Here is a 27,048-nt window from a genome sequence, read left to right on the forward strand (position 1 = left end):
AATTTCAATATGTGCGATTAATTTAATTATTTTTTATTTATTGACAGCCCTATTAAAAACGCATACAGAAATACTGTTAACTTACATATTTAAAAAAAATGAAGTCTAGCCCTTCTGACCCCAAGCTATTCGTGGCATAGATGACACAATGCAGAAGTGTCAATCAGGCTCTTACCCGCTGTCTCTGGAGAAAATACAATAGTGTTACCAGAGGCTCCCAATCTTTCTGATTTCCCACCATATTGGTAATCCAAGCATAGAGCTCTCACCATGGAGGCACTCTGTGGGGGGCTGATGAATTTTGTCTACACTGGTGCACGTGGTACTATTCGCTTCATTGACTCGGAGGCGCAAAACTCTACCGCTTCTTTTTACAGTGATTCACATCCCTGCCACTGCTTACGAGTACAGTCATTTTATCAAGTAGGCAGTTCTTTATCTGCGCGGATTAGAACAAGAAACGGGTGACCTATGACTTTCTCAGCGTACCTGGCTTTACCTTGCTTTCAGGCTCCATTTCTCTCTGACCGTCCTTCCCCCTTTTACTGCCAGTTCTCCTGCCTTTCGCTGCTCGCTGGTAGATTTTATTGGGTTTGATTGAACGTATGTGCACAGGGTCCAAAATAAATTTGCAATTTGTGCTCTATAGTGTTATTTGGATTTTAAAAAATTTCAATCACCGCCTCATTCATAATAACAGCCTGATTCCTGTTACAAGCTGCTTTCCTCTGCCTTCTTTTGAATGACCTATAAAGCTGAGCAAAGACTTTGGTGCAACAGTTTGTATAATGCAAAAGTTAATGAGAAATATACCATTATCTTGGACACTTTATGTTCTACCGTTCAAACAGTTTAACACTCCCTTAATGATTTTTGTTTGCTGCTAACTTAACATGTTGCTCACATCTCTGTTGTCTTCCCGTTTAGTCACTTTCCTTTGACATGTGACCAATTTCCCAACTTCAGAGAACCTCACATCTTGAAATTGTTTAAAAGAATACAAACCTACAGTGTGTTTATAAAAGGGTTATAGAGACTGCTTCTTGTCCGGACCACCTTTCAGAATTGTAAAATACTGCATTCTCTTCTTCCCGCAACTGGAATCATTGGCATGGGACACATTTTGGTTGACATTGTTGGTGTCATTTACTTTTCATTTACTTGGATCCTTTTTTATCAGTGTAATGGCAAAAATATATGTAACTCTTCTACATACACATAACATTTACTTTCTTCCTCTCATCCCTCCACCATAATAATGCATTTTTATATGCTTTTCATAGTACCTAAAGACACATCAAATATACAAAAGAAAGCTATACACTAAAAACCAAAACACCCAATTTTAGCCACACATAAAAAAGCAGTTCTGAAAAGGGGGGTTTTGATTTGTGATTTAATAATCTTTGTTAATTTTTCACTTTCCTTTTCTTTGATGATAATTTTTTCACGTCAATTTCTTCCTTAAGTTTTTGTTAACTTTCTGCAAGCTTCTAATGCCTGATCAATCTCTATCTTTTCCACTATCTCTCTGCCCGCCCCTAGTAGCCGATGATAATATTAATATCAGAGTGCTACGGTCAAAGACTCCAATGAATACTAATAATGAGACAATTACTGCTTGGAGAGATAGGAGCGCTTTGCACTGCTCACATAGCCGGCCTCCTGTGCGCTTCAGTGTTGGATGTAATCTGCACAAAGCTTGTAATACATGTTTCACATATTCATACATATAAAATGCCTTATAAGCACACCAACCTCTGCAGGTTGGTGTGCATTGTGGTGGAAATGCGTGGATTAAGCCCTTGTGAGAAATCAAAAGTATCCCAAACATGCTTGTGATTAAGTATTTATCACTAACTAGAATATAGAAAAATCATAAGAAATACAGAAATCATCAATACAATCCGTAAGTACAAACAGAAGCCAAATGACTCAATTCAGCTGAAAAGGGCCAGATTGTTCCCTCTCTGTTAGAGGAGCAGGAAGATCTGACAAAGCTTCTTGGTGTCAAGAGAAGCCTTTAATACCCATCGGAGCTTCCCAGTGCCCCAACCGCAGAACAACACTGTACAAGGAAAGGGACCACAAAGTGTATAGGACAACCCCGTATGAGGGAATAGGGAGTGAAAGCATATGTTAAAGGAAATCACCCCTCCAACCCTTCCTCCCCCATCTCAGTATGGCGGTGAGCAGTAAGTGCTTAGGAGAAAAGATACACATACCATATATTGAGGATAACTGTATTTCCTGTTATGATAACTAGGAGCCATCGTAAATGTAGGAGGTCACAGAGAAACTCACAGTATGCATAAATAACATTTTTCCCCAACATGCATAAAGGGGCTTTTGCAAGTTAAACACTACACATGAATCTTTTTCACACTTGTCTGTTGGAATCATAGTGCGAAGGGTTCCTTCTTCTCCTTGACCCAACCTTCAAATCCTATTCCCACCTCTATGAGCATGATCTGTGTCTCAACAATGACATCATAATTCGGCTGTTGAAACATACCCTGTTATTAATACACGCATTTCTTATCCTGGTTGGTTCTCTGAAAATGTACCCAGGAAGGACACCAGCACGACAACACCAGCTCCCGCATGACCCTCTTCTAGCCTGTCGTTTCTGTCTCTTGTTAAGTGATGCATGTGGGCTGCTGGATGTGATACAGTATACATCGTTATTGCTTATGAATACCTGAATAAACTGGGGTCTCAGCTGTCTAAGAAGATAAGCTTATCCTATTGTGCAGGAAGCTCTCGCGGGTGGTTATGAAAAAGCATGTTGTGTATCTTCTGATCTTCTGATGTGATAAGATTAGCCAGTCGTACCGTATCAGTGAGTCAACGGTGTAAAGTGCAGAGGTCACAGTTGTGATTCATCTCTCTCGTTCTGCTAAGCAAATGACTCACTATTAAAACCACCAAAGGTCAGATGTAATCATCGTTGCTTTTGTAGTTCTGTTGCCCCATATGAAAAGACTCCAGTGTTTGATCTGTCTGATGCAGTTTAGAAAATGTATTTTATCTCTTTATTCCTCTTACCAGTATAGAAGCATGTGTGAGAATCATCATAGCGACTGCCTTTTCACACTCAACCCTCACGCACAGACACATTCGGTGTGGGTTGTGAGGTTCGACCTATTGGGAACGCCTGGTTTAAAACCAGCAACATATTTTGCAGTAGTTTTAACTGGTTAAAGCTGAGTATTATAAACTAACATTTTTCATTTCATATCTTGAGTATTTATAGTATTAGAGTTATAGTATTCTCCTGAAAATACTGCTAGAGTGTGGAATTCAATTTGTCAGATTTCCGGGGTCCCTTTGGGAGGAGGGAGTGGTGTTTCTGAGAACCAGAAACGCGTTAGAAGAGGGGGCAGCAGAGCTGCATCTGGGTCCGTCCACGGAGGAGCAGCGGAGCCATGAGGGCGGGACAGTACATCATTTTGTTTGATTTATGAGACCAATCTGACCTGGCAGCACCAATGAAAAGTATTAAGACAAACTGCAGATAGTTTGTCTTCCCACTGATGCTCTCATTCATTTCAGAGGCATTAGTGCTACATTGACACAGTTTCTTAACACTTAAAAGCCCCTCACAGTCATTCTGTCACTGAACTGTTGTTTAACGTTTATTAAGGAAGATTGTAAAAGATACACATTACATGTCATCATTGAAGTAAAATGGTCCAACGTTCCTTTCATTTTTGTTTTGTTTTAATTCATCAAACTGATTAAAGAAATTTTGCTTCTGTAATTATCAAAAATAATCAGTAATAGAAAAGCTATTTCTCACTGTGTATTTGAAACAACGTCATTGTTGTCTTAAAAACAAAAATAGCCTGATAAGACGGGTCGTGCAAGTTTTTAAGTGCACAAAACATTGATAAGAGCATGGAGGAGCCTCAACCAGAATACAACAACTTTTGCACTTCAAAAGCAAATCACTGTGCTGAAAGACGCAAAAACTGCCAGAAACCCTGTCGATGTGTCACTAAGAGCTCTGTTTGAAGTACTTATCACTGTAGTGTGGGGTATTGTAATCAGTGTGTGGGGTATAACGGTGCGTACTTTGTGAGTGGGGTTCACCAAGGGGTATTCCTCTCTCTGAGTGTCCGTCTGATTACATACCGGCCGTGCAAGCCGGTGATTCCCTCTCCTGCTGTGTGTTTGCTTGTGTGTAGTCTTTGGGTGTGTGTGTATATACATTTGTAGTTGCATTAAATAGGTCATGCTGTGCACCGTTCTGTCTGCTGATATGGATGCACATTTACCAGGACGACCAATCAATTGAAACTCTGAAGATAAATGTGCAATTCTCCATCCGAAGGAGAGATGGTCCATCTGTGCATCCCTCTGTTCCTCTATCCTTACGTCATCTCACCATCCACCAAAAAGTGGAAATCCTTGCCTATTTCACAGTACACATATCCAGCTCTGATTCACCGTCTCTGAACCTAAGCCCCAGATAAGACACGGATCAGCTTCATTTTTCCCCCTGCATATCTTTTTGTTCATGTATGTATGCCGTTTGATTATTGCATGTCAAAAGACAACAATTTTCGATTATCATGCCGATGAGATCGGACTCTCTGTGCTTAATGGCTTCGGGCTTACTTAGAGACAAGAATCTGTTTGGATGAGTTTGATGCCGGGTAAGGGAACACTGCATATTAAACACATGGAAAGCCCAGGATACAGTGTTTCTCGTCACTGGAGGAAATGTGAAAGGACACAGCTCCTCTGCTGCGATGAGCCTTGGCCTCCGACCCTTCGTTACCGCTCCGTCTGTGGTCCTTTAATGCAATTTGTTTAGCCTGTTGGCTCTGGATCTCTTCTGTTCACACGTCAATGGTTTCCCCACAACTAGAGGAAAGATGTATCTTCAACACACAACTATGTCATTTGGTTTGAAACAGACACTATTATTATTATTATTATTATTATCATCATCAAGCGGTCAAAGTCATACTGACCACAGAGTTGGTGAATTAAACCTTCATCAGGAAAAAGACAGAGGCAAATTAACTCAAATCAGGATGCAACACATTATTACACAATAGTTGCATCTTATAACTGACTGCATGCAGCATTTCCCCTGAATCGTCTTGTTTCTTCATCCAAGTGAGCACCATCTACTTCACAATCACATGTGACAGTTGTGATTGTGAAATAATGTTATATTTAAGAGGGATTCATCGCCTCCTAGCTGTGATTTTTTACCAAACTCCCACGTGCCTCCTCAGGCTGATGAAATTAACACCTCGCGGCAGGAGGCCGCTCTTCTATATTTGCGCTCAGTTAGGTGGCCCCAGGGGGCGGCAACCCAGTGACGATAATCAGGAATATTTATTGCCAAACATGGCGGTTGGCGCATAACATTAGACATTGAGACAATGGACAAGACAAATAACAGTGCAGATAACAGTGTTTCCCCTAGGTTTACAACTTCAAGGGGGAGGTTAGTAGACGGGCAAACAGTTCGCCTGAGGTAGGGGGGGTGGGAGAAGTAATTTCAGGGTGTTTTAATGGTAGGAGAAACATTAAGGCAAAGACAGGCGAACGTAATTAAGGACATAAGTATCGCTGCTGTCCAAGACCGTTACATTGTGTCTATGAATCACACCAAGTGCATCATGGCACAGTATGAAAAATGCATCTGTCCATTTTCATCCCCCCCAAAAAAGTATGCGTTCTTTTGTGGCCTCTTGAAACGTCATCAGTCTCACCCTGAGTTATGTTCCAATTCAAATTGCATCTGGACGAGAATGGTCATAATACCCGGATGTGACTCGCCCCCTCCCCAATTTACCGGGCATGCATCAGATTGATTGATTGATTGATGATTGCAGCAGGTGCAACACAGAACAGCTGCATTAGGCATGAGAGCAAATTTTTTTTTCTAGCGTGTGATTGCATTTTTTAATTGTTTATTTAGTTAGCGCTTTGCTGCGTGAAATAAAGATGTAAAGTATCAAACAATCTCCTGTCATTCACATGTCACATGTCTGCAGCTCAATTACAGCTTACAGCTGACAAATGACCCCAAAGGAACGCTGCTACACCCTCTATAACTTCAGGAAGGGGTGGGGGGCAGACCGGCCAATTTTAGTAACTTTAATAGACTTTGATACCAGAGGTGAAACGCTGACTTAAATAAATATTAATAAAAAGGTAGCTGGCTAACTAGCTAATGTACACACACAAATGCGCTAAGCTATCGATAGCTGCTGCCAGGGCGGAGTCATCAGAGTAGTGTAAATATAGCTTTTTAATTGGCTCAGGCTCCGAAAGGAAGCACCAAAATATGCCTTGACCAGTGCCCAACACTACTTTAAAAAAAATAATTTATCCCAATTAATCATGCAAGGAATCATGCAATTGATCATGAGTAAGAACTGTAATTGTGGCACAGCACTGAGATATATCTATATCTAATATCTATATATCTATATCTAATATAGATGGTGTATATATATATATCTAATATAGATATATATATATACACACAGGGGTGGATGGTGTATTAGGGGCGATTTGGGCAACACCCCACCAACTGGGAAAGAGGGGGGGTTCAACAAATTCTATCACAGCAAAAGTAGTTTTCAGTTTTCTAGACATATTATCTGTCATTGTCCAGTCAGATTCAGGTCACGTTTCAAATGGTCGCGTGCGCCCGTCGCGAGTCCTGCCTCTCTCGGGGCGAATTCATTGACGTGGAAAATTGCCCAAGCATTCTCCCGTTGACTCTCATGTTACAACTTTTTTTTTTCTCGAAAATCGAGGCTTCAATGCATTTTCAATGAGGATTTGGGGCTCGCACTTACGCGGTTGCGTCATACGTAACTGAGCAAAGAGAGCGAGGGGGGTGGGGATATTACCAACACCAGTGTTGTGCCTGAACGCGTTCATTGAACGATAGTTCATGAACTCGTTCAGATTTTGGGTGAACGTGAACTGAACGTACTGTATTAATGCCCGATGAACGTTACTGTGAACTCGTTCATTCTGGTGTCTGTGAACGGCGCGTTCTTTCAGGTTAACGTTGTTCAATGGGGTGCCAGATTTCTATAGAAAACACACCGTAAACGCGCCTTAATAAGTAGCGGAAAAAACACCCAATCTGGCAACACCAGCCACCAGTGTCGCACCACGCATGCGTCATCAAAAAAAAATAAATACATGGAGGCAACAGCTGCGTGTAGCAAAGAGGCGACGTATAAAAATTTAAATGAGTTTTATGAAGTTACTGACAAGGTCGGTGAGGATGGGAGGAATCTGAGCTTTCTTTGAAAACATTTGCACCTTAATGATAGCTGTCGTGTTTTTATTCCTTATTTAAAAAAGACCATTCAAGCAGCATGTGTTTGAGAATGTACTGTAGGGGTGAACGCTGCAGCTGCTGCTAGTGTGGAGTGAATGGACAGCAACATTAAAGCAACAAAGGGGAAATGCTGTCCCCTCAATGCTAATGTAAACCCTGGTTGGATAAGGATTCAAAATTGGATATGAAGATGAAATCTGATGCATAGCTTCAGTGTTAAAACTGATCAAATAATTGCGTCTGTTGTTCTGGGCTGTGGCAAAAATTTTGAAAAATAGTAACTTGCAGCAACATATGGAAAAAAAGAACTGAACTAGTTGGAACTGTGAACTTAGTTCAAAGATTTTGAAGTTTGAACTATGAACTGAACTAGTTCATTTTAAAATTTGTGAACTGAACTTTGAACTAGTTCATGTAGAAAGTGAACTTTCCCAACACTGACCAACACATATGATTGGCCGTAACTGTTATGAGGTGAACAGAGGACCCAGATGCAGAGGTGCGGAAAAATGTCTATTATTCTTTCTAACTCGAACTAAGGGGGGCTGCCGTCAGCAGACGCAGTCCGGAACCAAACTTAAAGAAGAGCTCGAAAAAGACAACGCTGGGTTGGTAATGCAGGGACACGGCAACAGCTCAGCGTTCAACAACAGTCTGACAGGGGGGTAGAGAAACAGTGGTTAGAAATAGTCAAACAAATTAAGCAGTGAGCAGAAACAGGTGAGTGAAGAATCAGTGTGAGAGTTGATTGCTATGGGAAGCGGCTGTGGGCGTTTAGGGAGAGTGAAAGCATGAATGGGAATGAGGAGGTGTGTTAACGAGTCTCAGCTGTGTGTGTGTGTGTGTGTGTGTGTATGGGTGTGTGGGTGTGTGGAAAGAAAAATAAAACAAGGAGGAATCCGGATCATGACAGTAACACACATTTTACACACATTTTAGAATCACATTCTGTTAACTTGTTAGAATGTTAACTTGTGTATAATTCCCAATTTCTATTGATGTATTTGCCCTTAATCTTACTAAATTCTACAAGGCAAATAAATTGAGTTAAAACTTTTTCCTTGGCCCCATTAGCTTTTGTAAGAAAATGTTCTATTTTGTCTTTATTATTTTGTCAGAATGTACCAGAATGCATCGTTTGTATGTGAAAAAAGAAATCTTTATTTAGTCCCCCCTACAATAAAGTGTGTGTGTGTGTATATATATATATATATATTATATAGATAGATATTGTCACGGTTTGGGTTCTTGTCCTGTTTTATTTTGTAGTTTCATGTCTCTTGTGTTCCTGGGTAACTTCACTTCCTGCCTTGTCCTGTCTTCCCCTGTGATTGTCTGCCGTGCCTGATTGTTTCCACCTGGGTCCAATCACCTGCACCTCCCTGTGTGTCGCTTGTCTTTTGTGGTGTCATTGCATGTCAATGTTACGGCTCATGTCAAGTAAGTCCAGGTCCCTGTTTTTGTCTTTATTGTTTTCTCCTCCTTCTTGCCCTTTTTTGTGGTTGGAGTGAATTTGAGTTTTGATTTTTGACTATTAAAGTCCTTTTATTTTCATCAATACTCCGTGTCTGAGTCCTCCCTCCGTGCCCCAGACCCACCCGTGCTGACGGATATATCTGTTGCGTGTATTCATATCGAATCCTGTAGTGTCTTTATTTGGCTATACCACCTCCGACTCCTTGAGGAAAATATCAGATTGGACTCGTTGTCAGCCGTCTAAAAGCAAACGTGTGACAGCAACCCTTTTAGATATTTTTCACAGTTGTACGCTAGAATGTGTGAAGAAAGGATGACACCTTCTCTACTAAAACAGGTACATGAACAGATTCAGAGAATATTCTACACACAGGATGTAACGGCATCGGTGTGCCTGATGATTTATATGCTATTTTGAGACCTCTGCTTTTTCCTGGTAGAATATTTAACCTGAGTTTGGGCGGAAGCTGTGGCTGTGGGTGGGAGGGAAAACGGAATCTGTTTCCTTTCTTGGATGGCGTGCAAGCACAATGTCCTGTACACACAACTAAAGCTCTATGAACTGCTGGCACAAAGATGGTAAACACAACCGATCTGATTATTGTCTGAAAGATCTTGGGTCAACATAAGAAGCCATTCAGTGAAGGAGAGCATGAGTGTGGTTACTTGAGTTACTTGAGGGCAAACTTAAAGAAAAGTTTTGTAAAAAAATCAATGAAATACTTACATCAGCAACAAAGAGAACTGACATATTAGCCTGGGATCTACTCACACAGTTGGATGAATATATTGATAAAGTACCCCGTGTTGAGCTGTAGATGAGTCTTCTGATGTGTTTGACATTGCTCAGCTGTGATTCTGTGAGGTTCTTCAACAAGGAGAAGAAAGCGTTCTGTGAAGACTTGTTTGGTGTTACACCACTTAAGACCAGTACAAGCGGAGAGGACATCTATCTGGCCTTAAAAGAGATGTTAACTGATATATAGGGGGGGTGTCCATTTACAGCTACTCTTACATATTGATACATCCTATCCATTTAGCATTTTACAAGCCAGCATGACTTTTTGACCCGCAAGCGTACTGCATATTTGACCAAAAGTGGTCAAAGTGCTTGGTGCCATGTTATGAGGAAGGATGTCTAAATGAAATGTATTCTGTAAGCAAGGGTGTTTACTTTGCAAGTGCAGCTTTGGTGTGTACTAAAAATATAAAAAGTCGGAACCCAGTTACAGTCTCCTGCCTCCTCCGTTCCACTCAATCAGCAGCGTTACAAAACAGTCTCCACCATCAGTGGCCCTGAATTGCTTCTGAACAACTAAAAGTGACTCTTTGAAATTACTTTTAAAATGAACTACCAAAGTCAGCGGCCCCAAATTAGCTTTAGAATAATTAATTAAAAGCGACGGACCTAAATAGTCCTTGGAATGAGTATAACAGTATATTATAATGAGCATTTCAGAAGTTTATTTCCAAAGTGCTGTAATGTATATCGGTTTTTGTGGGGAAACAAGTAATGTCATTAACTGAAAAAAGAATCATTAACTAGGGGGAGCATTACTAAAAGTATGTTCTACCGACTGTCACATTGCAAGTTGTTTTACATTTCCTTCAATTTTTTTTAGGACATTTTATTTTATATTCCTGTCAAATCCTAATTAACTCTGACCTTTTTTCTGGAGGGATGTTTTAAGTAAGTGTAAAGATTCCGCATTCCATCCGTCTTTGTTAGCCAATGAGATCGGAATAGTCAAGTTGTACATGTTGGTCGAGTAAACTTGTGTCTGGACATTGGTAGGCAAACAAAACTAATTTTGGAATAAAACGCAAAATAGATTGTGAGCCCTCTCAGTGTTATGTATTCTGTTTTGTGGTTCACAGAATGAACTAGAAAATGCGTTAGAATGCTGATTTAAGCTGAAGGATGAAGGCTAAAATGAATTTTTAAATATTGTTGACAAGAATGTGTAGTAGAATTAGTGGTAGTAATAGCAGCTTAAATACTAGTACTTTTTGTTATTGTGACCCGGTGAAATTCTAGGCACAAGAACCAGAATAAACTGGAGCCAGACATCACTATAGTGAAAATGGTTTATTATTACTTTTCAAATGAGTCAATAAAAAGAGATTAAATACTGTTCACTTAATATCTATCAAAAAGTTACTATTCCACTATAGCATCCACTAAGCTGTTCTTACATTTAATTTGTTGGGTAATTTCCCTCCCGTTTTGTTGTTTTTAAATATTAATACATAGGAATACTCAGGTTACCAGCAATGGGATTTGTGTTCTTGTGGCTGATGCAGTGCTTTGTTCAAGTGACAGTTGCTACGGGAACAATAAGCGTGCTTCCGCCTGTGACAAATGTCTCTGGATGGCTCTGTGAGCATTGTGAGATGTGACTTGGTGCTGGCGGGTTGTTGCAGCATTAGGTGGCTGGAACAATGAGCTGAACAGTGAGAACCTGGAAAAGGCCTGCCTGCGGGCTGCCAACATCCCACCTCCACATCTACGCTGAATCAAATCGGAGCATATGGAGGGCCAACAATACAACATAATGTCATTGAATGAAAAGCACCTGGTGTCTTTGTACTAGATCACAATATATGGGTGGCAGGAAAGCATGAATCCACCAGCCAAGCAGATCACTCACTAGCATCCACCCACTGGAATCACATCACGAAGCAAAGCTACAGAAAGGCTCTAATTAATTATGTGTTAAAATAAGGACATTTAAAGGGCTGTGGATGTGATGTTTCTACTGACAGGTTCCTTTGTACCGTTGGATCTCCCTAGGATTGTGAATTAGCAGCATTCTATCAGTATGAATTTGTTAAAAGCATGAGGTAGAGAAAGAGCTCACTGTGAGCACAATGCCATTGTTCTCCATATGGAACATCTTTAGTATCCTCAATAGCCCTCTGTAAATAAAATGTGTATTCATAATGTAAATATGCATAAGTCCAATGGATACAGCACTCAATCACGGCGAGGTTACAGTCCTCCAGCTTCACGCTGTGTTTTCATGTCAGCCTTGCATGCCCGTGCTGATTGCTACAAAACCACCCATAACCCACTAAAAGTAACACAAAACACACTATTTCAGCTAACCATAAAGATAGTGATTTATCTGTTTTATCTTCTCGTTTCACTATCAAACCATTCACCTCTCTAAGGAGAGAGAGAGAGAGAGACTACTTGACTAAATGTGAGTCCTTCACAGTTATGACCCCAAGTGTTTCCACCACTAATTGGCAGTTAGCCAGCAGTTTGCAATACTCAAAAGACTTACACCATCTAGCGCTATTTCTTGCTCTCTCTCCTTGTACCTTTCGGTCTCTTTCTCACTGTGTTTGTGTGTGAACTTCCCTGTTGCCCCTCTGTAATCTCCATCTGATTAACGCGGAACAGAGAATGTCAGCCACAAGGTCCACTTCAGGTCAATCATTAGGATAAGTGAGTGTTTGTCTCTTTTAAGAGGGCTGATGCCTGAGAAAATTATTGCTTGTAATGATAACATTATGTTTGAGACAATGATTACTGAAAATATCCTTAAATGACTTTGGGATTCTCAATGATAAAATGTCTATAATTCACTGACATGAAATGTTGACTCTAATAGAAAAAATAATATAATTTAGTGACTGAATGATTGACTGTTTGATAGTACGTTTTAATTGACCAACTTAATAACAGGCCGGCTGGGTTACTGGCTTAGAAACTGGCCCATTGACCAGAGAACAGACTATATCTGGAAACCTTCCACAAAGTACAACAAAGCATTTTACAAGCTCTGTTTTGGGTATCAGGGATGTACATCTGGAAACTGATGATAGAACTATTTTGGAATGATTGGTAATACCTGAAAATGAGTTAATATTTTTCCACTTTGCACTGACAATTTCCCATCGTCTTACAAATGGGTTTACAATTGGTGTTGAATAAAGGTCTGTGGTTAGCTCAAGCCTACGTGTAATACGTAAATGCACAAAATACAGGAGAAAGCACTCAGAGCAACAAAAACCATATGCTATTTTTTATATAATCCGCAGATCCAGATATTATCTGAATCTGTTACCTGTCGGGTCGGGCTTACAGTTACTCTTCTTCAAACAGGCATTTCTTCTGCTGAAGAGTGCTTTGGTTCCCATCAGTTTAGAAAACACTTTGAGTTAGTGTACAGTTCGTGACGATTCTGCAGCTGTTAGACGTGTTTCTCATCCCAAACTGTGATTTTGGTTGACAGTTCTCAGGATAAATGTATACTTTAATAACAGCTGGGATCGGAAGTTCTCAGTTCCATTCAGACGTAGGAGGCGTACATGTGGATTGCTGAATGATGCTTACTTGTTTCCTCACTCTATGTATCCTTGAGATTTCTTGATGCTAAAACTGCATTCTGTTGAACTTGCTAACATACGTGTTAATGAGAAAACCCACTTGACTCAAAACATACACACAAGTTGGCCTCGGCTACAAGATAAATGTAGTGAATAGATGTTAAAGTGTTTGCTGGTTTCAAACAGTGATTATGAAGAGAGACAACGGATGATACACATTATAACTTGATATATTTTTAAGTGCTTGTTTCAGTTTGTGTTTTTGTTCGTATTGTCAGTCAGAAGAGAAAATCCTGAGCTGGAACATTACCGACGAACGGCAGCCAGACAGTCTGCTGACAATAAAATTAGAGGTATTCTCCCTAACTGTAACATTGTTAAATAATACAATAGGCTCTGCTTTCACTTGATGGAAGACAATGAGGCTCATGGGAGTGCAAATGATGGCAGGGTTTTCTTGATGAATGAGCGGTTGAACCTTTGTATTACAATGTGATACATTAACGTACAATACTGAACTTGTATAAAGATGTGTATTTCACTGCTAAAAGAAATGGACAGTGAGAGTGAGAGGAGGCTGCAAAGTCTTTGATCTTTGAGGAGTTTGATCATTATCCATCATCGCTGAATTCTTCATCAATCGCTCTACCTCACGGCCATCATCCCGTCACTTCGGTCATTGATTCACTGCTCACACGCACAGCTCTCTGTGAAGATTAGACTGGGGAGGGTGGTCTTGTCTCTAGTGCCTCTATTGTCCTTGATGAGCAGGACCCAGCAGCTTTTTCTCCTCACTGAGCCGCTCCGTGTGGGAACAGAAGGCGGACGTAGATGTGGTTGTAAGGAGAGAGAGGAGAAGGATTTCATTTTACTTTCTCCCTCTCCCCCTTTTCATAATAGGATTTTTTTTTTCCGGCTCTTAAGCGGAATCTAGTCAGACTTCAAAAGGAGTGGGGTGGCACAGCTTATCGGCTGGTGTGTGGTGTGTGCGAGGTTCAGGATTCAGTTCAAGTTCAAGTGCTCTACATGGGTGAATGAGAAAAATGAACTGTGTGCAGCTTTAGAGAATCCCGCCCAGGCGGCCAGGTTTGTCATCGCCAGGATCCGAAATCCTGGCTCACTGTCTGCATGATCGGGCCAGAGACACAGCACAGATGTACTTGGTGGGTGAACCAGCTGTTGGCTGCCAAGAAAGAGCTCCTCCACAGAACTCGCCCCAAAAACTCAAGTTGTCATTTCATGGGCGAAGGTGGGTTGAGGAGGATTTATTTTCCGGAGAGCGAGTGTAATATTTATAACATTACTTTGTCTCCCATGTGAGTGGCGAGTGGGTGTGTGTGACCTCGCCGCTAGATGCTGATGAATCCTACGCACTGCTCCTTTAAATGACTCTACCACCGCGCTGACTCGCCTGGGTTAACCTGTGCTTCAATCTGCCCGCTGTCCCACCGGCAGAGCAATGAGAAGTTTCTTTTGTTGTTGTAAAGCTTCAAGCTTTACTTTTTTTTGCCAATGTGCTGCTCAGCTTGTGAGTGGCTGTGGTCAGTCATCAATCAGCTGCTGACTTGAATTGGAAGCCTGCTCATGCATTCCTCCTTTCTCAAGCCGATGAAGCAAATGTGTGTGTTTGACTTGACTTTTTTTAATGACTCTGATGCTTTAGTGGCCTTTGCGGTGGAGTTAAGTTGTACAGCATGTTTTTTCTGAAGCTCAAAGTTGCTTTTAATTGATTGTTATGTCATAATGGTGCCTCTGTAGGAACTACAAGAGTAAAAAATGAGACTGCGATCAGCGACATCATTTCTAGTCATTCTTAACCGTTAATGATATCACTGGGGTGGAAATGATGCAAATCAAGCAGATCCACAGCTAACAGCTGAGACCCCAGCAACACATCCTGCCGTGACTAGCCCACCGCAGCTGCTTCCTCCATCGCTAGGAGCAGAGCTTCTCCATGCTGCTGCGCCGCTCCACCTTGCTGGAGACCCAGGCCGTAGTGTCAGGGTCCAATGGAAGGAATGGACACTGCAGGACCAGAACTTGCACTGCTCTCGGCAGACTGCTGCTCCCTGCTGCAATAAAACTAGAGGGTTTCCAAAAGGAATTGTGTATATTGTTGTTTGCAGTCCCTGTCACCTGTGTTTTTCCCCCCTCCTCACCTTCCTGGGTTTTTTGGATTTTGAGTTTTCTTCTGAATTTCAACTATTCAATTTTTTTTCGCACTCTGCATCAAAGTCCTCCCCTCCTTGCCCTTACACCCGCCGAGGTGACAGAATGCTCCTCAGTTGTTTTTATCAGCCCAAAATAAGTAAAATATTAAATGAGATTTCTTTTTTGCTATTGGCACGTTTCTCTGTTCTTCCAGTCTCCATGCTAAGCTTCACCTCATTCCTTTCTCATCCGACTTCAGTTGGTGTTTCGGCAGCAGTGTTTCTAAATGTTCAGGCGTTTTCAAGGTGATTGTACAAGCTTAGACACACACACACACACACACAGGTGGTGTACGTGCATAAGGGGCGCCTTTGTGGCGAGGCGACTATAATTGGATTCCACGGTCGCCCCGGCGCTGAGAATTGATTGGCAACAGAGAGAGAGAGAGACTGAAGGATGAATGTGTCGTTGTGTGTTGATGGGGTCAGAAACCTTTTTGCGCGTGCACACACACACACACACACACACAGTGACGAATAGAGGCCCACCTGACACTCGTGCACACATACTCACAGGTTACAGGCAGGAGTAATGTTATTCCATTACCACAAACCATTGCCATATGGTTATTACGGGTTGTAATCAACCGGAGGTTGCATGACGATGAGTGCTTGAGGTCAAACGTGTGCCACGGTACTTATCCATCCACACACGCACAATCGAAACCCACAGACACTGTAGTGACCAAAAGGGATCCATTCTTTCTCTTTAAAATATTGATTTCTAGCATTACATTACAGAATTGTGTGTTATTAAAGCAATAAGGTACAAGAGGCAGTACTTTATTGTCCAATAATGTAACAGTTCGAGGGTGTTGTTAGGCCCGACTCGCAGTTTGCTTTTATAATACGTTTTTTATAAAAAAAAGTATTAATAGTAAGTAAATAGCTGCCCTTTAGCACAAAATAGTTCTAGCCACCAAACGTTTTGTATCACATTTCATCAGTGTAGATGAAAAATAGTCCCCGTACGTGCACGTAAACAGTCAATGTAAACAGCAACTGTACATTGTACCGTGACTCGCTCTCAACCAATGAGAACGCTGGATTTCATCAACCCATATTATAATTATTCTCATGACACACACAAATTTGCCTGCCCAGTACTTCTGATGGCCTGAACTGCTCATTATACATTTACCAACACAAGTGTCTCATGTTTTCATTCTGTGTTCCTTTATCTCTGTTTGTCTCTTTCTCACACACACACACACACACACACAAACAGGTTTAATATGTGAAATCACTCTTTTCATTCACACTTGTGAAAGACAAAAATCCTTCTCTGTCTAAATGATTAAATCATTTGTGGCTGTGGGCCATTTGGTTGTACTCATGAGGACCCACATTTGCAAACTGACTTGTGGAGGAATTTTAAGGACGTTTTGTACAGACCTCACAATGATGTGAGATGTAAGTTATTACGTATTATACGCCTCCAGCAGGGTTCTGCCCTTGTCAGCTTGGCTAGGTTCAGGAAACGGTTTTAGTTAAATACATTTGTTGCCTGTTTATGCACACTCTAACCTACGTAATCACTGCTATGTTCTTAATAGTCAACGTTGACTTTTTTTCTCCTGCGAAACATTGTTGTTTTCCAAGGTGTTTTTTGTGTTTGTTTTTTTTGCTGAATCTTTTTTCCTTCCATCCCAATGACCACATTCAGAGTCATAGTGTAAATCAGGGGTGCCCAATAGGTCCATTGCCAAGGCCAAGCCGGTAGATTGCCTGCCATTGAAAAAAGTAATATCAAGTCGTGTTAGCACCATCGAAATCCATTGCTATTAGCATCCTTCCTTACTATCGGACACGATTCGTTTTATTTAAAAGCAACCCTCGCTGACTCCAATCAGTGCAAGTCGTTGAGTAAGTAATGACCTTTAATGTGTGAAATGGTTGTAAGGGAGACCATACATTCGTGTTTACAATGTTTACAGAGGTAATAGCTAATTGGTTAAGTAGTTGCAAAGTTGTGGTCAATTTCTCATGGTTCACCTCTATAATTACACTTCTCACTGCAGCAACCGGAGGAATGGCCTCCTGCTAGTGGAGACATTAAGTTTTAGGACACTTGCCGGAAGCACAGCTTGCTCTGTACATTTCCCTGTTTCAGGTGGGTGTTCCGCTATAATATTCAGCTGCCTGGTTTTGCAGCAAGAATTAGCAGTATAGTACCACCAAAGGCTCACAGAAACATGAGGCCACATAAAGAAAAGTCTTTATGGCTGCTTTTCAGGTGTATTCGTTTTGGGGCGTTTACTGAAATAATCAATGTGGTCCGTCTTGGTCGGGCTGTCTTGCACTTATTGTGTCAGTGCCACTTTATCGGCCCGTATTCCTGCTCATAGTGGTTCCATGATTTAGTTCAGATAAGGTTGGTAGATGAAAAGAGGTTAAAAATCATGTTCACTGTTTCTCTGCAGTGTTGACATTCAAACAGTCAAAGATGTGCACTACAAACTTTTGTGTGTGTTTGTGTGAGAGAAACTGATATCCAGGCTGTACAAAGCTGCACTGCTACGGAGGAGGAGGAGGAGAAGGAGGAAAAGAAGAGTCATTTCAAGCTTATCTCAACGCAGAGCGCTGCACCTCCTGCGGTTGCCGGATTGCAGGAGTTTCCAAGTTGAAGTGGTTTTTGAGCAGAGGAGATGGAGTGGATTTTCGGGAGTACAGTGGAAAGAAATCTCGTATACGTATGTGAAGCTCTTCAAATGTGAAATGGTTCGGTTTGATGCAGGGCACAGGTTGTCAGATTGGTGCGTGTTTCAAGCCAGTGGAGGGGAGGCCTGTCTGAGGATATGTAACGGGTACAAAGGTTGATGCAGAACAGGGAGGGCTGTCCCATTCGTCGTGTTCTATTCAAAGGGGAATGAAGTGGACAGGGACATTTTGGAGGCTCAGTTGCTGTGTAGCATGTGTGGAGCATGCTGTGCTCAGACAAGGTTGCCTGTTTAGAAGGATGTTAATCCATTGAAAAGGTTATGCTATGAGCAGGTGTAGATATAAATCGCCAGGTTGCTTATGAACAGCTGGTGTTATGAGCCTGTTATGGTGGCTTTGCCAGCTTAATAAGATTTAAGATAATCCGAGTTTTCAGGGTGTAAGCATGTAAGGGTGATTGATCTCGCTCCTGCTGAATGCAGACGTACAACAAATCTCCCTGTAGAGTCCGAGCGCCAACACTCGGAAGACTTTATCAACATGTGTCGTTTGTCCTAATTGAAGAGGTCACAGTGTATTTTAAGTAAGTTCTAAACTTTGCAGCACCTCGCAAATTCAAAACAGCTACCCCAGAGAGAAAAACCAGGTAACTTTTGTTGGGTGGTGTGTCTTCATGAACGTTGGGTCTGGTAAGGAAATAATGGAAAGATACATGTGTGCCTTTTCATTCATTTCATTTCAGCAGAGTATTCAAAGAAATAAATATTTAGACAATTCATGCTACAAATAGTCTGTCTGTCCGAAGCAGACAATCATGTTAATCATTTACCCATATGTCCCTTTTATCCATTGTTATCTTCAACCTCTTTCAATGATCTCTCTCTGTCCTTGGGTTTTTGTGCCTTCTACACTTCTTTCCGAGTACATACACCCTCCTGTATGTCCATTTAAAGCAAGTACGAGTGTGGAGACGGGTTCTGCGCATTGGAAATACAGAACACAGATGTGGTTTTATGTGGATGATGTCCTGAGGCTAATATTTGGCTGGAGTAATTGCTGCACAGTCCGCTGTGTACTTCTGTTGGTGAAACAGAGCGCTTGCATTCTCTGCCAACTCAATTAGACAAAAAGAGATTTTTCTTTTTGAGTGGTTGAATGACTTTGGGTCACCTGGTTGAACTAGTGTTGTTTTGAGGCCCCAGGAGCTTCATCATCCATGAGCATACGTGTCTCTAGAGGGAAGCCTTTACTGATGCAGAGTAGGTGCCATTTGGGATTGATGGTCATTGCTTTATCTGAAGGTAAAGTGTGGCAAAGAGAAGTTGGAGAGAAAGGGAGAGAGTTTGTTTGTGTGTGTGTGCATTAGGGCTGTGTGTGTGTGCGCATTAGGGCTATTCTCAACTTCAACTATATATATATTCGAATAGTTGTTAAAAACAGATATTCGAATGTATACTATTCTGTAAGTGAAAGTGAATATGCAGTATGAAGGGATGTGGGAATGACCGGTAGGAAGGGGATGACAGTCGGTCAGTGGGAAGTGCCGTATAGAAGTGCATCATCATCGTCTTTGGCAGGTTGAATTTCTTCAGCTGCCAACAACCTCTGTTGAGGCTTTTTGGTGACGGAGCTGATGTTCAGCTCCCACTTGAGGTCCTGGGTGACGATGGAGCCCAGGAAAACGAAGGAATCCACAGTGGTGACGGGGAAGTCACACCGGGTGATGGCTGGTGGGACTGCATTCTTCCTGAAATCCACTACCATCTCCCCTGTCTTCAAAGCGGGATTAGTCCAGTGAGGGTTGTGTCATCTGCAAACTTCAGGAGCTGCTGGTGTGTACTGATGGTGTACACAGGGAAGAGCAGAGGAGAAAGAACGCAGCCTTGGAGGGAATCGGCCGCGACTTGGTTTTGGAGGACAGATTGGCTCTATCCTCTGCGGCCCAGCATATCCCATCATGCAGGGCGGGAGTTGAGAGAGTTGACAAGTTAAGTAACAGAATTCCCTTGAGAATAAACTACACTACGTTATAACTCTGTCCCGCTGCTAACTTTCCCACACAATAATATCTCAGAAGTTGTGACGGTTTTATAGAGGAAGTATAGTTTACTTCATATTATGAACCGAAATGGGTCAAAGTGATCTCAAGTAGACATGTTTACACACAATTGATCTCTGAGCCAAATGCATTTCTAACGCTTTCCCCAATGACTCATGTCATGTGTGAACGTTGAACACCATGAGGTCAGAAGTCGGATATTTCCACTCGGCAAACTTTAGGCCAGTTCCAAAAACACTGCACACCCATGATGCAGCTGGATGGCATCTCTTATTTCTCAAAATTCCTGATGAATGGCCACATAGTTTAGTCCACATTTTGATGCAGTCCAAGTAGGGTGACTTGTAATTTCCAACCCTTTATTGAAAAATAGGACTGACAGTGCAAAACATATTTAGAAAGTGCACAAACAGATTGCTCCTTGAACATCCCTAAGTAAGCAAATAAAATGGACTAACACAAAAAACATACACACATCGCATGATGTATACTTTACAGCTGCCAAATTAAATATATTAGCCACAAACAATATTTAGATTAGATTTTCCCAACATGTTTCCGTTTAAGGTGCTGAATCATCGCCGTGGTGTTCCCGTGCCAGGCCATGTCGCTTTTGCATATCTTACAATCAGACAAGTCAAACCTCCCGAATTTCAAAGCCCCTCCCGAAAATCTCCCGGACTGACCTTTCTCCCGAATTTCTCCCGATTTCCACCGGACAACAATATTGCTGCACCATGCGTCACTGGGCGCGCCGTTTCAGACCGAACAATAATAAAGGAAGTCAAGCGCGGCGATTAGAACGGAAAAAGATGAGACTGGCGCTGCAAAGAAAACCGCTAGCACCCCCCCATTTCAGTGTGAAATATTCCCATACCTTGGAGGATTTAGGTCGCATTGGTTTCTCTGCCTCCGCCAAGGTTCAGAACAGTATTACGGGTCTCTCCGATGGGCTTTCCTCTACCTCAGCTCTGCTCTTCGTTATTTATTTTTCTTAACAATGCTCTGCTGGGCGGAGCTTTTTCTCTTCTCTGTTCTGCTGCGCGAGCGCTCAACTTTTTTTTTCTCAGCTCTGAGCGGCGCGCAACTTTTTTTTTTATACTCAAACATAATAGTCGCGCGACACAACGAATCAATAATGAAATTCGTTGCCAACGCTTTTAATAATCGATTTCATCGATTCGTTGTTGCAGCCCTACAAAACACACATACATTTATTTGAGTTGGTTTGTTCCTATCAAATTAAATCCTGGCCTGCTTCTTATCAATGATTTCATATGAATCCTACTACTTTTTTAGACTGAAATAACTAAAATGTTGACCATGTAAACCTGGTAACACAACTGAAGCCTCACAAGCTGTTAACATGACACCTGACAGAGTTGGTGTCCGTGTTTCACTTCAAAAAGATGTAAAACAAAGAATGCTTGCAAATAGTTTTTCAATAGTTTAAGCCAGCACAGAAAGCAGTGATTTTAAAGCAATTTGAATACCTTGTTGGAGACAGAGTACAAATAAAAAGGAAATATGTTGCCCGATTGGAGTAGACCTGCCAGCCTGCTGTGCATAGTTATGCAGTGCAGTGGGTACTCATGATATCCCTCTAAAATAAGTTATTTGATGCATGATGCCGGAGGCATGGTTTCATTAAAAGGGTGAATTTGCCAGGTTGGAGAAACAGATGGAGCAATCAGTTGGAGCGAGGGGAACGTAAAACAGGTGATTTGATTTTCCAAAGGGCAGAGAGGGTACCGGTTGATGGGTCAGGGCGAGTTCAGCAGGCTGAAATAAAAACTACTCTCTGTGTTGCCACTTCAAAGGCTATCAGCTGAAGAAGGAGGTTGTTTCCTTCAGAAGGCCCAACAGAGAAGGCATTTACACAGTGGAGAGTTGCCAGGTTAAATTGTTGTAAATTTGACCTCAGAGTTATTTGCCATCAGACATTTGAGGAAAAATGTGTAATAAAGAACAGAAAGAGGGTAATTTGAAGTATGTTGGCAGGTAAAAATTGATATCAGTTTTCACTAAAAGACACACCGAGGAAGACACAAACCGACTGAGGGAGCGAAGTGTAGGTTTTGCCACTTCAGGTTCTGTTAGAGGAGGGTTACTGGGCAGTGCGGATTCCAGAATCGTGTTAAAGGCTTAGAAATGGGAAGAAAGAGAGATACCAAAATCATTATCTACCTTTTTTTTTCATGTTGTCACGTTGGACTTGCCTTTTTATATTACACTTGGAACGTAGGTTCCATCAGCAAATGTTGAGAGAAAAGGTTGTATTTAACTGCCACGATGCAAAATGTAAAATGTGCTTGGAAACACTCATTCATTTAATTGGTCACATGGGGACTGGGGTTTAACAGATTTGGAAGCCTTGAGGCCTGTGAAATGAAAATATTGCTCTGCATATATTGATAACAATTTTCACTGGACATGTTTGGTTCCTAAAAGCTTGAAAGAAACATTCAGGGCCATTTTAAAATGTGATTAGAAAATTGAACTGATTGATTTAGTTTGGAGATTTCACTCCCAATTTCACGGTTGAATAATTTCCAACAGAATTGCATTCCTGCCATTATAGCCATTCATTACATATTCATGGTGTACAGCAGGACACAGAGCATCATCTTCATATTTAATGAAGATTTTCAAATATGAAAGGCTGAGAGTCTTGAGTTTACATATCATATACATATCAGTGTAAACATCAGTACAGTATAGATGTTTACATATCAATGTGGAATACATTTATTTATAAAAATGGATATGTATAGAATGTCACCTGCCGATGTAGCTAGTAAGAGTGACTGCTTTCCCCCGCCACAGCCAAATTCTACCCGCATTTGCCAGGTGGGCGGGAGGGGCGGGTCAATACCAGTTACCTGGACATACAGCTGGGTTCCAATGTGACGATTATAATCACAGAAGTCATTGCATTCCATTGTGAGACTCGTTTGAAGCCTGAAGTTTCTTATGTTTAACACGAAGTGTTACAAAGTTACCCATTTGGATCTTATTCCTTTACCTCACGTTTAAAATGTGGTACTTTTTACAATTCTTGAGTTGCCGGTAAGTTAGTATAAACCAACTTCTGCCAGGATTTTGAGCAACTGGAATAAAATGTAGGATCACACATTCACTGTGGGAGGAGATCTGAAGTGGATATGAGAGTCAGCACACGTTTCCGCTGCATGCTCAACACTACCACACTTTGCAGCAAATAAGACAATGGACAGCTCCTATCATTCATATCTGATAATGTGGCTTCCTTCCAAGAAAGCTGGAAGAAGAGAAGAAATTGCTTTCATCAGGAGCAAATAGACCTTTTTCACAACTTCCGTATTTGTTAACGGAAATACGCAATCTTTGTGGTAATCTTCTTCCTGTCTGGTCAGGGCAACGGTAAACAAATGGCGCAAGCAACGAGCAAGAGTTATTGTAGTGTACCGGGCTGTTCTTGTTATTCCCAAAAGCAGCCATGTCTGTCGTTTCATTCCTTTCCTGTTTATGGTGATGGTTGTGACAAAAATGGATTCAAGCTATCCGGCGGGATGAAGGACCAAACTTTAGCATTGAAAAGGGGAGCACCAATTTCTGCAGCAGACACTTTACCTCAGACGACCATGTTTTAGGGATCACTGTCTGGCGCTTGAAACCAGAGGCTGTCCCTAGCCTTGGAACGATTTCACCCCTAAAGGAAAAAGGAAGCCTGTGTTTGAGCGGTGCCAAAAACTGCAGCTGTTGACGTCTGCATTTGGCTAACATTATCAACGCTACACACAAGGCGTTCACCTGGACAACCATACAGAACAAATTGATACCATAATGCGTCATTAAAAGCAGTCTATAACGCTTTAGTAAGGTATTCTATCTCTTCTATACTCTACATACAATATGTCTAAGTGGACACGCTAATGATTTGTCATTCTAACTGTCAGTAGCTAACAGTTAGCCTGATCGCTCTCACAGATACTGATGGACAAATTCCTCATGAAAAACTTCATTTATTTTGTTCTTTTTTGTGACAGTTTTCCTCCACCAGTCTTGCAACACCAGCAAATGTACTTGAAGGTAAATCTGTGAGAGTATGAAGGCAGACCATCCCCTTCATCCCCGTCGACTAAACCACCTGCGCACCACAGTGATTTGACTGCGGGTTTGCTGCTTCTGGCAAGGTACCCACAGGAAATGGAAAAAATCCTCACAACTGTAGGGAAATTAAAGCTAATTACTTTTTTATTGGCCTTATAGAGCGCAGTATTTATTTTCATGGCCGCAGAGCCTCGAGGGACCCAGAGGAAAGGGGGACAGTGTACAAAGCAGAATGTGGAGCCCAGAGTTGCTGAACTAGCCTGATTGGAGTTGGTGCAGGAGGAACGGGACTGCCAGCATCATTCTGCAGAAATGCTGACAATTCCCAAGCAGAAAATATGCTTAGAAACCCTGCAGTCACCTATTTAGTCTTTTCAAATTCAGTCTCAATTGATTTTTCTGTGGCCACACAGTTTAACAAGTGCCAAACTCATCCCCCTCATGTGTCTATGGGAAACAGAACGCTCAGTCTCTGTGGGGGTGAAATGAAGGCGGACCTGATGGGCATTTGGCAAAGAAGAAAAGTCCTCACAACATCTGTCTGCGATTAAGGAACTCCCAGAGGTTACCATTTTGACTACGTTGTCCAACTAAATACTTTTATCCTCAGAGTCACGTAGAGCCCTGACAAAATTTTTACCAGGAAACTGTACGCACCAAACTAGTCTGCCGGATGTCGTCAGCAACTCCAGCCGTGCACCGCCGGGGAGATCGGTCCACTGCTCACTTACACGGCTGCTGCAGTTTCACACCGATGAGTGAGAAATATGTCTACTTGGTTGTAAAAGCCTCAACTTGCTCTTATTAAGGTAGAGCTATTAAGCTGCCCTGCAGTGCGGCAAATAAATTAGTCTGTTGCTATTGATATCACTTCAAGGGGGTACTGGCATCTTCATTTTTAGACCCAGCTCTTTTTAAATGTTAATTTTACTTTGGTGATCAACTGTGCTGCATGTCTTTGATCCTCCCTGATGAGGACACATTATTCCATGACATATATCTTTTCTTCTGGTAATCTAACAGCAATGAGTGGAGAGACTTTGTCAACAAAGTCACAAATGAAAAGCAATTATTTGTCTAATGTCTACATTTATCCAATTGTGACTGTAATCTGGAATTGAAAATTGGAAACGTACACTTTTACCATTTTTTTGCAAAACCATCTAACAAGGAAATTAGGTCTGAATCCATCATCGCCACTTATATCATGTCATCATTTTGTATCTAAAACTAAATCCTGGTCAGACATGTCTTCCTCTCTTGTATGGCTGCACGGTATACTGGTATAAGATCTCCTTACATACCGGTGTTACGCCATAACGACTGATGTTGCTCTTAAGGCAGGCGGCAGATTTTATTTTCATGTGTCATCGTGCAGCGCCCGGCGGTCAGAGCTAGTTGTCTTACGTGTGTTGAGATTGAGTCATTGTTATAACTTTATAACAACAATGAATAACCCACAAAAAACGGTCTTTAACAGGGTAAAACAACGCAACAGCTTGTGACACACAAACATTTTGTAATACTAATACTAATAATTAATAAAAGATTTTCCTACCAAACTGCATGCTGGATACAGCTCACAACAAGAAGTAACTCTGTTGCTACATTAAAACACGGAAAAGAGCGATACAGGAGGAACAACGAGAGACCAGAGATGCACCAACACAACTTGTGCCCAAGAGGAGCTGTTTTTGGTTTTGGTAAATCCGACGTAAGTCACGTTAGATCTGGTGGCAACACTAGCAGCCAAAAGAAGCTAACAAGCTAACTCGCTGGCCAGTTGCGAACAGCTGTTAGGGTAGTTGTCGTTTTCTGGGTCAATGAATTCATATGTTTACTTGAAAAAGCAACACCGTGATATACTGGAATACAGTCAGAATGTTTCTTAATACCTTGATATGGATTTTGGCCATACCGTGCAGCGCTACTCTCTTTTTACATTTCCCTTTTGAAAATCTGAGAAACAAATGAATGATATTTGAGCACCATTGATCGTGGATGTCTTCCATGTGCTTGATCACCAAGGATGAAACTAAAAGACTCGGAAAAACATCTTTTTTGTGACATTTTGAACATGTATTATTGTACAATATTTCACGCTACGCCTCCAATTATGAAGGGCTAAAAACAATTATTTCATTAATAAAGTAGTTGGAATAACTGGCAATTAACTTGGTGACCTATTAGATAATTGATTTATCATATTTTAGCTGTAGCTTGTTAGCTTAAATTTCTTTAGGCTATAATCAAATATTTCTTGTCTGGTTGACTTTATAATTCATACATATAATACATGTAAATCTTTTATATATTTCAGAACTATGGTGACTTTTCTACGGCAAGTAGCTGGTTAAAAAAAAGGTGTGCAACTCATCAAGACTCTAGCTATTAAACCTCAGGCCTAACCCCAAACACAGGTTTTAATCAGTCGGCATCCATTGCGTTGATGAAACCACTGAGGGTCTAGCACACAGTAGGAAATTTACATATGATTCTGAAAAAAACACTATAAACCAGGGGCATTTCATAAGAAATTGGGAGCCTTTTTAAAAAGTGTACATACTTATGGATGTTACTTATAGACATTACCATTTTAATGACGACATTGAGTTACTGCTACAGTCTGTCAGGCTGATTCATCAAAGAACACTTTTTTTGTTTCTCGGTGAAACCTTAGCTGTGTGACCTCGGCCCCCTATATCATTTTTGGTAATTAAGGAACACGTCACTTTAGGGACCAAGTTGCTGTGTGGCTGCTCTGCCTTCCTCTCCTCTCCCTCTTCTTCTGTCCTTTCAACCTTCTTGCAAAGGCTCATCCATTTCTCTTGGTCTCTCTGTGCAGGGAATCTTGGTAGACTTTGACGGACGGCTCAGACAGT

At 41.4% G+C, this 27,048-nt stretch overlaps 1 protein-coding gene across 5 annotated transcripts in view; it reads left to right on the top strand.

Moving 5' to 3' along the window:
• Window positions 1–27,048, top strand: part of si:cabz01090165.1 (uncharacterized protein LOC100333421 homolog) — a 268,340-nt gene that overhangs the window by 115,863 nt on the left and 125,429 nt on the right. The gene's annotated exons all lie outside the window — the stretch shown is intronic.

This window comes from Pungitius pungitius, chromosome 3, assembly GCF_949316345.1.
Source record: "Pungitius pungitius chromosome 3, fPunPun2.1, whole genome shotgun sequence".
In the NCBI taxonomy this organism is placed as follows: Eukaryota; Metazoa; Chordata; class Actinopteri; order Perciformes; family Gasterosteidae; genus Pungitius; species Pungitius pungitius.